Here is a 12,232-nt window from a genome sequence, read left to right as displayed (position 1 = left end):
AATTGAGAAGGGATCTCAGCAGTGGCATAGTCAAATGGCTAATTTTGGGTAGATCTGAGCCCAAAGTGGTTGGATGCAAAATTTTCTCTACACCCCCATCCACCCCCCACTCTTCATCCCTTCCTTGACCCCCCTCTCTCCTGGCACCTCAAAATAAAATTCTTGAGCTGATAGGAATCCCTAAATTCTGAAAGCTGAAGACCTCCTTCTTGCCAGAACTCTTCAAAGCTGGGCAGCTGGTGGCAATATTCCAAAGCTGCCACTGCTGGCCTTCCATGCATGCTTAGTTTTTTTAATATGCATGCAGAGAAAATGAGCAGGTGATGGTGGTGGGGGACAACAGTGGCAGCTCAAGGACAGTGCTGCTGGCTGTCCAGCTTGGAAGAGTTCTGGCCAGGAGGAGGTCTTCAACTGGCAGGGCTTAAGGATTCTTGCCAGCCACAGCAAAGATAGGCCAATAAATCTCCTGCAGTTGGTTCACAGTGATAAGGAAGGGAAAGGATCATCAGGAAGCTGAGAAAGAAAAAAGAATTGGTATGGGAGGAAGAGAGAGCCTATATTAGGGAATGAGATCAGTAATAGGAAAGGTAAAGACAATCCCTTTCCATCCTACAGCTTCTTTGATCCCTTCACTCACATCCCACAGCACCACCACTGTTCTCTGTTTCTTTACCTCAGGATGCTGGTGGCAGCAGCAGTCTCTCACCTTGGACATTGACCAGCAAGAGTCAAGAGATCCTCCCAGTCTGGGCCTGCTGCAATGGAAATGGCTTGTCTTCTTGAGCAGAGGAGGTAGCTTGCAGTCAATCTGGTCCTGCTGCTTTGCTACCTGAGCAGATATCTAATGTCATGGACCGCAACACCCAGCTCCAGTGCTTGAAAGGAGCACATCCTTTCTCTGACACAACTGCAAGGAAGTGGAACAGCACCTATCAGTAGGGTTACCAAATGGCTCCAGGTCATGGAGGACAGATGAAACCAGTTTGGATTTTACTTCCATTGGAAGCAATGGACTGGTTCAATCTGTCCTCCCTTACCTGGAGCCAATATCCTTTTCTGTATGTGCATGATAAGCTGGGGTGTGGGATAGAGGCAGAAGACTGAATGAAGGAACTCAGCTGGCTAGTATTGGCTTGTGGGCTGTATGTAAGATACCTTTGTGAAGTCATGGAAAGGACAGAGTATAAGGGAGATCAGACTGTGAGGGTGAAAATCGCAAAATTATTTTTTAAGTGCTTCAGTTTCAGAGTAAATTAAGTAAGTAGGTGAAGATAATCTAATTTTCCACCTCACTGAAACCCAATTTGCCCTTTAAAAGCAAAATGTATACTATTATTCCAACATGCCCTCTGGGGAAGATCTGGCAAGAGCAAATAGATATGACTGTTTTGGGGGGTATATATCTTTTCAAACAAACAGGGCACTGAGTATGAATGGGTTACATAATAGACCTGTGAAGCATAGCTAAGTGGTTCCAGATTAAGGACATGTTTCTGTCTTCCAAAGAGACCATCAGAGCAATCTTCCAGTCTTCTGTGGCATTTACAGTATAGATACTGCAAACCTTACATACAACTTTAATACTTAAAATCTGTTTAGCAGGGCTGGTGCAAGGATATTAGGTGAGCTAGGCTAACCTTCATTCTTGTGATGACCTTCTGTCTCTACACTCCCCCCCCCCCCACTTACCTATCACTGGCAGCTCTGGCATAACAATTATACTTTCACAAATTCTGGAGCCACCCCAGTAAGAGCAACACAATCTCCCCATTACCAGATACCAAAACACAAGAAGAATACATTTGAAACCTATATAGCAAATTGAAATACCAAAACTGGACTATCTCCCAGGACTCAAACATAAAAAACCCTTAGTTGAAATAGACCCTAGAATTGTAATGCACTTCTTACTGGTTTGAGTGGGGCCAAGCTCTGCATGTAGTAAAATGTTGGAGAAAGAGAAATTTCCTTTCAAATGGTGCAAAAAATAACCTAGTCAATATTCAGCCAGAGGCTGTCAGTTTTTTGCTAGGTACCTGAATTGACCACTGTTGGAAGCAGGATACGTACTGGTCTAGATAGGCCTTTGGTTTGACTCAGGATGACAATTCTTATGCTCTTTTCATGTTTAATTAAGCTCTGGAATTCCTTGCCAGAGAATGCAGGAATATTAGGGTTTGAAAAAGTTTGAGTAAATTCTTGGAGGAAAAATTCATAAACTACTGTATTATTAAGGTGAACTTGGGGAAAATCCATTGCTTATTCCTGGGATAAGCAGTGTGGAATCTATTTACTTTTTTTTGGATTTTGTCAAGTACTTGAGACCTGGATTGGCCACTGTTGAAAACAGGATAGTAGGCTTGGTAGACCTTTGGTCTTTCCTAGTATGGCAATGCTTATGTACTTATGTAGTATGCTTCATTATAGAGCTTCCTTTCTGCTATTCCCGAAATTGTCTGTCAGTGGTGATCTTGACCATCTCTTCATCAGGCTTATAGTTGGTAAACATTGAATCCAATTGAGGATCTACAAAAAAACATTAATTCTGGTTTTGTGAGGGAGGAATCATTTCTAAAAGCTGACATATTCCAACTACTAAAATGCAAAATAAAATACCCTTTTCTATCTTCTTTGAGTATGTTGGTTCTTCATTTACTTTGCTCCCAATATCTCTTTTCTGCCTTTCTCTGTTTTTTTCTCCCTGACTTTGTAGGGTCCCCTGTCTATTTGACATTTCTGCTCTTCTCTCATTCACACCCCTTTCCAAAACATTGCCTGGTCCCTAGATTCTCCCAGCCTAGTATATCTGTCCCTCCCCTGAGTACTCCCTCACTTCCCTTCCTCCCACACCCCCCACCCTGGGGCCAGGATAGTATTTTCTCCCTGTGTCTCCCTTGACATCCATACCCCAGTCTGACATCTCTTCATGCCAATCCTCTTTTGCCATTGATCCCCATCAATTCTTTCCATCATTCCCTGCCCCTTCCCCAATCTAGTTTTTCTCATCATCTCCACAATGAAGAGGCACTTACACATCATAATGCATCAATAGATTAAATTGCCTAATCCTAAAGGAAAAGGGGATCATACAATTCAGGAAACTGCCAGGTCCCCTCTCCTCACCCCCATCCTATCCCAGTTCTTTTATACTATCTGAGCACTGCCAGCTTTCCTTCTCCAAGTGCCTGGCATCTCTCTCTCTCTCCTCCATCTCTTAGGTCTGGCATTTTCCCTCCCCCAACTGTCTAGCGTCTTGCTCTCTCCTTGTTCCTCTCCCTATCCCATGGGATTCCACCAACAAGGATAGCATCTCTTCCTCCTACCATCCATCCTGTGGGTCTGGCAGCTCTCTGTCTCCCCACTGCATATCCAGTATCTACCTCTCCTTCCTCCCTCCTGATCCTCAAAACCAATGAGGCAGACCCATAAAATCCGCACGCAGTCTAGCAGCTCTCTCTTCCTCCCGCAAGTCTCCATTCCCTCTCTGGCTCCAGTGGCATTGGTGCTGGAAAAATGAAGGTCACACTGCTTCTGGCTGCCCTGGGGCTTCTGTCTGTGCTTAGTCCTGCGCATACAAAGTTGCATAAAAAAGGTGGAGCAGCTGGAAGCAGCATGTATCTGTAATTTGTCCATTTAATGTTCACATTTCCCCTCCCCCTATATTAATTTATTTTAACCTTTCGTTTTTAGCATTGTAAACCGGCCAGGTGCACGTCGATGGTCAGTATATTAAAATTAATTAAACTTGAAACATGTCTTTAGTGCTGCCTGCAACTCTTTGTCTTTTTTTTTTTTTTTTTTTTTTTTTTAACACCGATGATGCTGGAGCCAGAGAGGGGAGGGAATGGAGGAAGGCTCTTCCACAGAAGGGAAGGCTGTGTGGTAGAAGACAGGGAACATGGAGCCCTAAAAAAGAAAAGAAACAAACAAAAACAGTTTTTGGGTGCCAGCTTTAAAGATCTGCTGGCAGCCAGTCTGGCCTTTGCAAAACCAGCCAAGCCATCTTAAAACCAATCGGTGGCAACCCTGTCAAAGATCCCACTAGACCACCAGGGATATGGGTAGGCCTGTGAAGGCCTACCTGGATGCAGGGAAGGGGGGTAGGAGATGGCGAGGAGTTCTTTCCATGGGCTGGGGGAGGAGGGAAATCAAAGAAAAGAGAGGGCATTGTCAGGAACTCAGGGGCTGTTAAAAAAAGGTTATGTGGGCCCCACCCAGTATTCAGCTTGAGCCACATAACTTTTATACAGGCCCCAGCTGAATATCAGCTGGGCCTACATAAGCTCCCGATGCCCAGTCCGTCAGAAATTAGCCCCCAGTATTCAGTGCTGGTGCCCAGACATAGCCCAGCACTAAATATTGGTGGTTATTTTAGCTGGTGGTGGTTGAATGTCAAGGGAAAATTATTTTTCATGCACACATGGGCTTTCAAAAATGAGAGAACATTGCCTGTTACCCTAGATTTTTGGACTGTCAGATAAGAATTGGTCATCCTCTGGGCTGGAGACATTACACGCCATGTATATCTCTGAAAAAGAACTATCAGATTCAGTTCCAAGAGCCAGACATGGTTTATGGCGTATTTATTTATATTTCCGCCTAATCAAAGCTGGATTACAATCATAACATACATAAGCTAACAAGTTAAAACAAATATTATATGCATCTCATAAACATCAAAGAGACTGTACAAACAAATTCTACCTCTTACTCTGTATCCTGTTCAAGTCAAATATCTGCTTGTCTGGCTTGCACCATAAGCTAACATTCATAAATAAACAAACGTTTAACTGCCTTTTAATGATGGAATATCAGCCTGTTCTAATACATGATGGGAACTGATTCCATTCTCATGGTCCTGCAATTGAAAATGTGTTATTCCTTCTTTCTTTCAAATGTATTCTGTGCAAGGAAGGGATGGAAAGAAAAAGCACATTCTCTGAGTGAGTGATCCGTTTGGTTTATATAGTATATTTTCAGTGCTGAATCATTATGTAAGGCCTTATGGGTGAGCAAAAGTATTAATAGCGAAACCTGGATAGGCCCGCTCCCTAAATACACCCTTTAACCTACACCCCACCCCCTTTATCTTCTAACAAAAACACAAAAACTCTACTTATGGTGAAAATTAGCCGCAGCCCTGTTTATTGAAATTTACACATTAATAAATAAATAAACAGCATATTAACATGATAACACAAAATTCTTGAGCTACCTTAAACAAAGTTATGGCCTCCGACCAATGTTCCTTCTAAGCTGAGCGCATGAGCGATCGCTCACTATTTTCAGTGGCGTCGCTCATACTTTTTCTCGTATCGCTCAATCGAGCACGGGCGGAGGCGAGAGGAAGCGGCGGCAGCGGTCTGCCCTACTCGCGTAGGACCGGCGAGATCAACATCAACAATTTCCTGCCGGTCCACAAAGGACCGGCAAGATCGACGAGCTGTAGTTTGCGCAGTCCGACAGTGTGCTCTCTCCCCTCCCAGCGGCTCTCCTTACTTACAAGCGCAGCGATTCAGGAAGGAAGCTTTGGGGCTTTTTCTGAGTCGCGGCCGTCTCTGATGATGCAACTTCCGCTTTCTTCAGAGGCGGTGCGACCCAACAAAGGACCCAAGGCTGCCTTCCTGAATCGCTGGGCTGGCAAGTAAGGAGAGTTGCTGGGAGGGGAGAAAGCCACTGTTAGAGGCTGGGAAGCTGCTGGGCAAGGTGAGAAAAAAAGGGACAGCTGCTACTGGGCCTGGAGAGGGATACGGTAAGATGCTGCTGGGAGGGGAGGAGGGAAAGGGAAGGAAAGAGAGTTACTGCTGGACAGGGGGAAGAGGGAAGGGAGAAGAAAAAAGGAAGGAAACAGCTGGCAGGGAGATTAGAGGAGGGGAAGGGGAGAGACAGGAATGAGATGGGAAGGGGGTCAGTAGAGAAATTGAGAGGGACAAAGATGTTAGATCTGGTGTAGGAGAGATAAAAATGAAGAGAGCAGTGAATCTGGAATGATCATGTAAAAACGAGAGAGGGGCATAGGCTGGATGGAAAGGGGGAGAGGGGCATAGAAATAAGACAAATACCATATGGAAGGGGGAGAAGTCAGACAGTAGATGGAAGGGGCAGATGCTGGATTGAAAAGACAGAGAAGGTAGACGCTGGAAGGAAGAGTGTGAAAAGAAGATGAAAGCAGAAACCAGAGACAACAAAAGGTAGAAACAAATAATTTTATTTCTATTTTGTGATTTGAATATATCAGATTTGAAATATATATCCTGCTAGAGCTGGTGTTAGACATAACTGGAGACTGCAAAGTCCAGGCAGTGGCTTAGGGCTCTCTCTGACCAGGGGGGAAGTTGCCCTAGTTGCACTCCCCTAACCCTATTCCTGCTATGTGTGACTGCGGTATTCTGTTAGCATAATATTTCTGTGTAGCATTCTGTAATAATTTGGCTTATTCAGTTTTCTTGATAGTAGAGGGGATATATGTGAAGGGGAGGGGAGACAAGGGTTTTGTTGATCCTTGCTCTGTATTATTTGCATTTATAAAATGACAATTGTACAGAATATTGTTTCTTTTTAAACTTTAATAAAATACATTCAGTATAAAATCATAACTGAGGCTTGTGCGGATGGGATCAGATGGTTTGCGAGGACCGAGCTCGCGGAGACGGGGCGGAAACAGGTTTTTGGAAAACTGAAAAGAATCGAAGAGAATATTTGTGAAGATTGAAGAACTGATGATATTACGTAATTAAAAAAACTTTAAGTAAATTGTTTTTCTTCTAAGTTTTGAGTATTTAACTCTCCCACAATCTCACGGGCACTCGTCCTCCGCGCCTGCTCATAAATTTGTGGAGTATGTAACTTGTTGCTCATGCATATTTTTTTTCACACACACATCATCAATCCTTAGAGGGAACATTGCCCCCGACCCTACCATGCTAGCAAGGATCTGAGAGGTGGCATGTCCCCCACATGCCCCATTCTCCAAGGTAACCTGACCCACTAAGCACGGCTCCCAGCCGGCCCACCGCTCTTCCCCTGATGAGCCCAGCAGCCAGTAGCTCGGGATACCGCCGAGTCATCACTACTCTGCCCTCCTATCTGGGACCCAAAGGGCGGGCAGGAAAGCCACCTCTGAAGACCAGGTACGCCCCGAGTCCTCCCAAGCCCCAGCTTTTAACCCCCCTTCCCGACGCCCTCCTCGGCAGTGCCCTCCAATGGCAGGTCTACCAGATGGCGGGAAAGACCCGCCAGCCAATCGCCTGCCTCCTAACTCCTCAGCCAGCCCTGCGTCTCCGATGGGCTACTAAATGGGCCTCCCAGCTCCGCGTTATGGTTCGCCCGTCGAGACGGGCTACTTAATATTTTAAACTGAATCTGAAACACCATAGATAGCCGTTGAAGTTTAAGGAGACATTACTAGATCCATCGTCATTAAATATTCTCATTCACTCTTTAGTCATTTCATGCTTGGACTATAGTAATTCATTGTATAAAGGAATTACAAAGAAAGAAATAAAACGCCTACAAATTATCCAAAACACTGCTATAAAAATTATTTCAAAAGCATGTAAATACGATCATGTTACACCCTTTCTGATCAAGGTACATTGGCTCCCCATTGAGCACTGAATTACTTATAAAATAATGTTAATAACCTTTAAGACAAAAATAATCAGTCCACTATAATTCATTAACAGGCTATTAATCCCTCACACAACTCATTGTATTTTACGTTCCTAAAATCAAAACCGTGTATAGGAAGTAAGATCACCGGGTGACGAGCGTGGCTGGAAATAGCAGCCGGGAAAGGGAGGGGACACGTTTGGTTCCCAAAAATCCACACATCCAGGTGTCATCAGCACTCTCTGCACAACATCCCCAGCTCTGGCCAGCCTGGAAAGCATGAGATCTAGCCCAGAAAATGTAGCGGATGCTCAGTAGAGGGTTTTAACTCGCGGGTTTAAAGCAGTGCAGCCCCGCTTTAAATCTGCGGGTTAAAACCGGGCTCGCACTGAAGTCAGGGTGGCGAGGAGAGTTCCAGTTTAAACACAAAAGTTGCTACAGAGGCAAGCGCAGACCATCTACAAACCTATCAGCTATCCCTTCACTTAGGGCTCCTTTTACGAAGGTGCGCTAGCGTTTTTAACATGCGCTAGAATGCTGTGCATGCTAACCCTGCGCTACGTGGAAAATACTAACGCCAGCTCTATGGAAGCATTAGTGTCTGGCGCGCATGCTAAAACCACTAGCGCACCTTCGTAAAAGGAGCCCTTAGATATATTAACACACGCGTACTAGCATTTTTTCAGTTACAGCCTCTACTATCTGGAATTCCGTACCAAACCATATAAGAGAAATTACATCTCTCGATAAATTTAAAAGTAGTTTAAAGACCTTTCTTTTTAAAGATGCATATGTTATTTGATAGTCCTCTTGAGGACAGTGATGGAAACTTGTTCTCTTCCATTTGCCTTGTAGTTTAGATTACTTGCCTGCTTTTTCCTAAACCTGAAAAACCTGAAAGGATTTTGTAATAAGTTGTGCTGCCAAATGTTTAATTACTTGCAATGATTTAAGATGTCTAATACTTTGAACCTATTGGTGAACACTGGGAGCTAGATTGTGTATAGGACGCCCGGCCTCAGAAGCCACCAAAGCGGCTTTTGAGAATCGCACATGGGTGTCCTGTTTAGAATCACGTGTGCCGTGAGCCTGCCTAACACCACGATTCTCTAATTATTGTCCATGTCACAGGCACTGATTAGAGAATCGGGTTACCGCTAAGCTGATTGCAGCAAGGGAATCTCCCTGTCACGATCAGTTTAACGGCCATGGTAGAGAATCCGTCCCCCTGCGAAGACTACCAGCAGGAGGGATGCTCAGTCCCTCCTGCCTGAACCCCCATAGCCACCACCCCCACCCCCAAATGTCCACAGCAGGAGGAGTGCCCAATTCCTCATACCACCACCCCCGAAGACATCCACCGGCAGGAGGGATGCCTACATTGCCCAGTCCATCCTGCCGGAACCTCCCATCCACCAAGACATCGCCTTGTACCCCGACCTCCCTTAAGCCCTCCCAGACACCACATGTACCTTTATAGTTGGCTGACCAGAGAGATGCTAACTCCCTCCAGCCAGCAGGCCCGCCTCCACTGAATGATGGGCCTTCTCCCACAATCTTAGTTCTCTCTCCCAGTGCATTCTGGAATGCACTGGGAGAGACCTAGGATTTCGATTGGCCAAATCCATTAGGCCACTTTCAGGAGATCAAAGGAAAGTAATCTACATATTTTCCACTGTCCACACAGCCAATGAGTCAAACCAATGTGTCATAAGAACATAAGAATTGCCACTGCTGGGTCAGACCAGTGGTCCATCCTGTCCAGCAGGAGTCTCCAATGGCTGAACAATACCTGGAAATTCAATGCTGGTGGCCGGATACTGCCCCAGCACTGAATATCTGGGTTTGCCAACGATGGCAAGAGATAGCCATGCTGCCTCCTATGGTCTGAATATTAATCCCAAAGTCTTTTTAAAAAATCTCTTTGGTATTCTTATATTTTTTGTGAGAATAAGTGAATATCCTCACTGAACCTCTCCTACACAGCAGACAGTAAGTGATATATATGTTTCAAAGATTGTCACTTTCATTCTCTATGGTTAGATGATCTCGAAAACTCAGGGGTTTCGAGATTTCAGTGCTGTGCTTTAGGTAGTTTGATCCTATATAGATTTCCTGCTGGAAATACAAAACTATACCCAACTTCTTTACTCAGATCTAAGAGTATACGAGGGATAAGTTCAGGCAGCGCCTTGTTATGAGTCTAGAGCAGTATATCACAAACTGTGTGCCGCAGCACACTAGTGTGTTCTGGAAAATTCCAGCTGTGCCCCAAGATGCTGGTGAAGAGGAGAAGCACTGGTGCCAGCCGACTGCTTGCAAAATGTGCCTCTTCCTTGGTGCCTCTGCTCCTTCTCCTCACCTCTCCTTCTGCAACACACCCCACCAGCTGTAATAGGAGGCTCAGGGCCGCGGCTGAAGGATATCCGTGCATGCACGGATGTCAACATGATGATGTCACGCATGTGCGTGATGTCATCACATCGACATCCGTGCATTTCCGGGTGCCCTCCAGCCAGCAGCTTAAAAAGTTTGCGACACACTGGTCTAGAGGGAAGATTGCAATGTTCTGATACATACAGTACGCATCAGGGTTTCAAAATGTTTGGGGTAATTTTTATGGAACAATTATAATTATGACCCTAACATAAGCAACAGAGTTGTATTAGGCTTCCAGGAAGATTGGCATAACCAATAACATTTGCTGCCTTCAATATTGTGTTTTGAATTGCAAGGGACAAGCAGGTTCTGTAGAACTCCTAGGGGAGTTCTATCTTTCGTGATTAAAAAATGTGATATTAAAGCACCACTTCCCCACCAGCTGGAACATGGACAGAGACTTCCACATAGCTCAGAGGTGTAATTCCCCTGATACAGTGGGATGAGGGTGACCCCAGTAGTATCATTGCCTATAAAATCATCTTCCGAAGCACACAGAACACGTATAAATGGTCCCTGCTGGCCTTGAATATAACCTGTCTCTAGCAAACCAACACATGAAAAATAACTGTGTGAGGCAAATCAGGATTTAGATAAAAATATTAATTTGCTGGACCCTCCTTAAATGCACAAAATTTTTTACAAAAGTAGGGGCCGATGCTCAAAGCTAACTATATACAGATGGGCCTAAAACATAGCAGTAATGCGCAAAAAAAAAAATTAGCACCAAAGTGCTTGAAGCAAATCATATTTAAATTTTATACTCAGTTACATTGTGCTATTAAATTAAAAATTTGCAGCTGATGGGAGAAGTTGGGGGAGGAATGAGCCCGACTCATGGGAACAAAGGTTTTGTGATTAATAATAATAATAATAACTTTATTTTTGTATACCGCAATACCACAAGCAGTTCAGAGTGGTTTATAGAGGAAAAGACTGTATACAGACAACGATGTTAAAAAAAAAAAAGACTTTCAGTTTACATTAGCATGCCAAGAGTAGTCAAGATTTATCCGGAAGCTTTTGTGCACATGCCTAGGCAAAAATGGAAGTGTCAGCACACATTGGTGCTTATTCTTCAGCACTTAAATATAAGCATCACAAATATCACTATAGCACATGGAATTTTTGCAAGGCTCATGTTTAAGCACAGAACAGGTGCAGATATGTGTTTTTACTTTTGTTTTGCTTAGACGTGCAAATGTTTGTTACTTCTCGTCTCTCTTTAAAACTTGCCGGATCTTTCTCTGCTTGTAAAAGACGACAAAACAAGCAGTTCAATATGAAAAATGACAAGAAATCTTCTCCTCAAAACCTTCTATGCTGCCCCTGACCTGACGAATAACTTTTTGGCATTATAGGCCATCATTTTGTTCTATGTATTGCAACACTTCCATCTGTACATTGCAAAAAAGTACTTACTGGTCTAATTAACATCCATTTTAATACATTTCAGTTTAATTTGTGCCCATCTATACCATGCATGTTAATACCATTCTTGAACCCTCCGAGCATTTGGTGCACAGTAACTTCCGGACACACCTAGGGTTAAACATACATTTACGCTTGTTCAGTGCTTTGAGTTCTGGGGCTATAGTACTATGAAAATAATAATGCATAGAGTCAATGAAATCAAGATACTCGTAAAATTGTGGCAAACAATATTTACCCTTCTTTGGTCTCCTCTGTGTGTGCTTTCTCTTCTGCTCTCCTGGGCTCCTTTCTCAGATGGATGGGTCTCGAATGTTTGCTGTTGCCTTGTAAGTGCCTTTGAATTGTAGGAATCTATAGTGACCTCAAACTCCTCTTTTGCCAGAAATCGCAATGCAATCCTCTTGCTAGGGACTGTAAAGCATCCTTCTGCTTCTCCGACACTATGTTTCCTCAAACTCTGTCACCACTTATTTCTTTAGGAAAATCTTGTCTTCCTGTAACCAGAGGTTAAAAAAATTTAAAGTTTGCCAGGGTGCTCCCTGATGTTAGGCTACAGGGGAGGAGGGTCTGAGAATGAAGTATCTTGATTGGGGCGGTTGTTTGCCTTCTCTAATGGATATAGAGCAGTGGTCTCAAACTCGTGGCCCGTGGGCCACATGCGGCCTGCCAGGTACTATTTTGAGGCCTTCGGTATATTTATCATAATCACAAAAGTAAAATAAAACAGTTTCTTGATCATATGTCTCTT

At 44.0% G+C, this 12,232-nt stretch overlaps 1 protein-coding gene across 1 annotated transcript in view; it reads right to left on the bottom strand.

The window, feature by feature from the left end:
- The window catches only part of USP25 (ubiquitin specific peptidase 25), a 261,665-nt gene extending 249,768 nt beyond the window's left edge, over nt 1-11,897 (bottom strand). The window contains exon 1 of the mRNA XM_033941903.1: nt 11,720-11,897. The gene's annotated coding sequence lies outside the window, so the exon portion shown is untranslated. The remainder of the gene's footprint in view (nt 1-11,719) is intronic.
- Between the last annotated feature and the right edge of the window lie 335 nt (nt 11,898-12,232).

Source organism: Geotrypetes seraphini, chromosome 4 (genome assembly GCF_902459505.1).
Source record: "Geotrypetes seraphini chromosome 4, aGeoSer1.1, whole genome shotgun sequence".
NCBI classification, from domain to species: Eukaryota; Metazoa; Chordata; class Amphibia; order Gymnophiona; family Dermophiidae; genus Geotrypetes; species Geotrypetes seraphini.
This window is presented reverse-complemented; position numbering and strand designations above follow the sequence as displayed.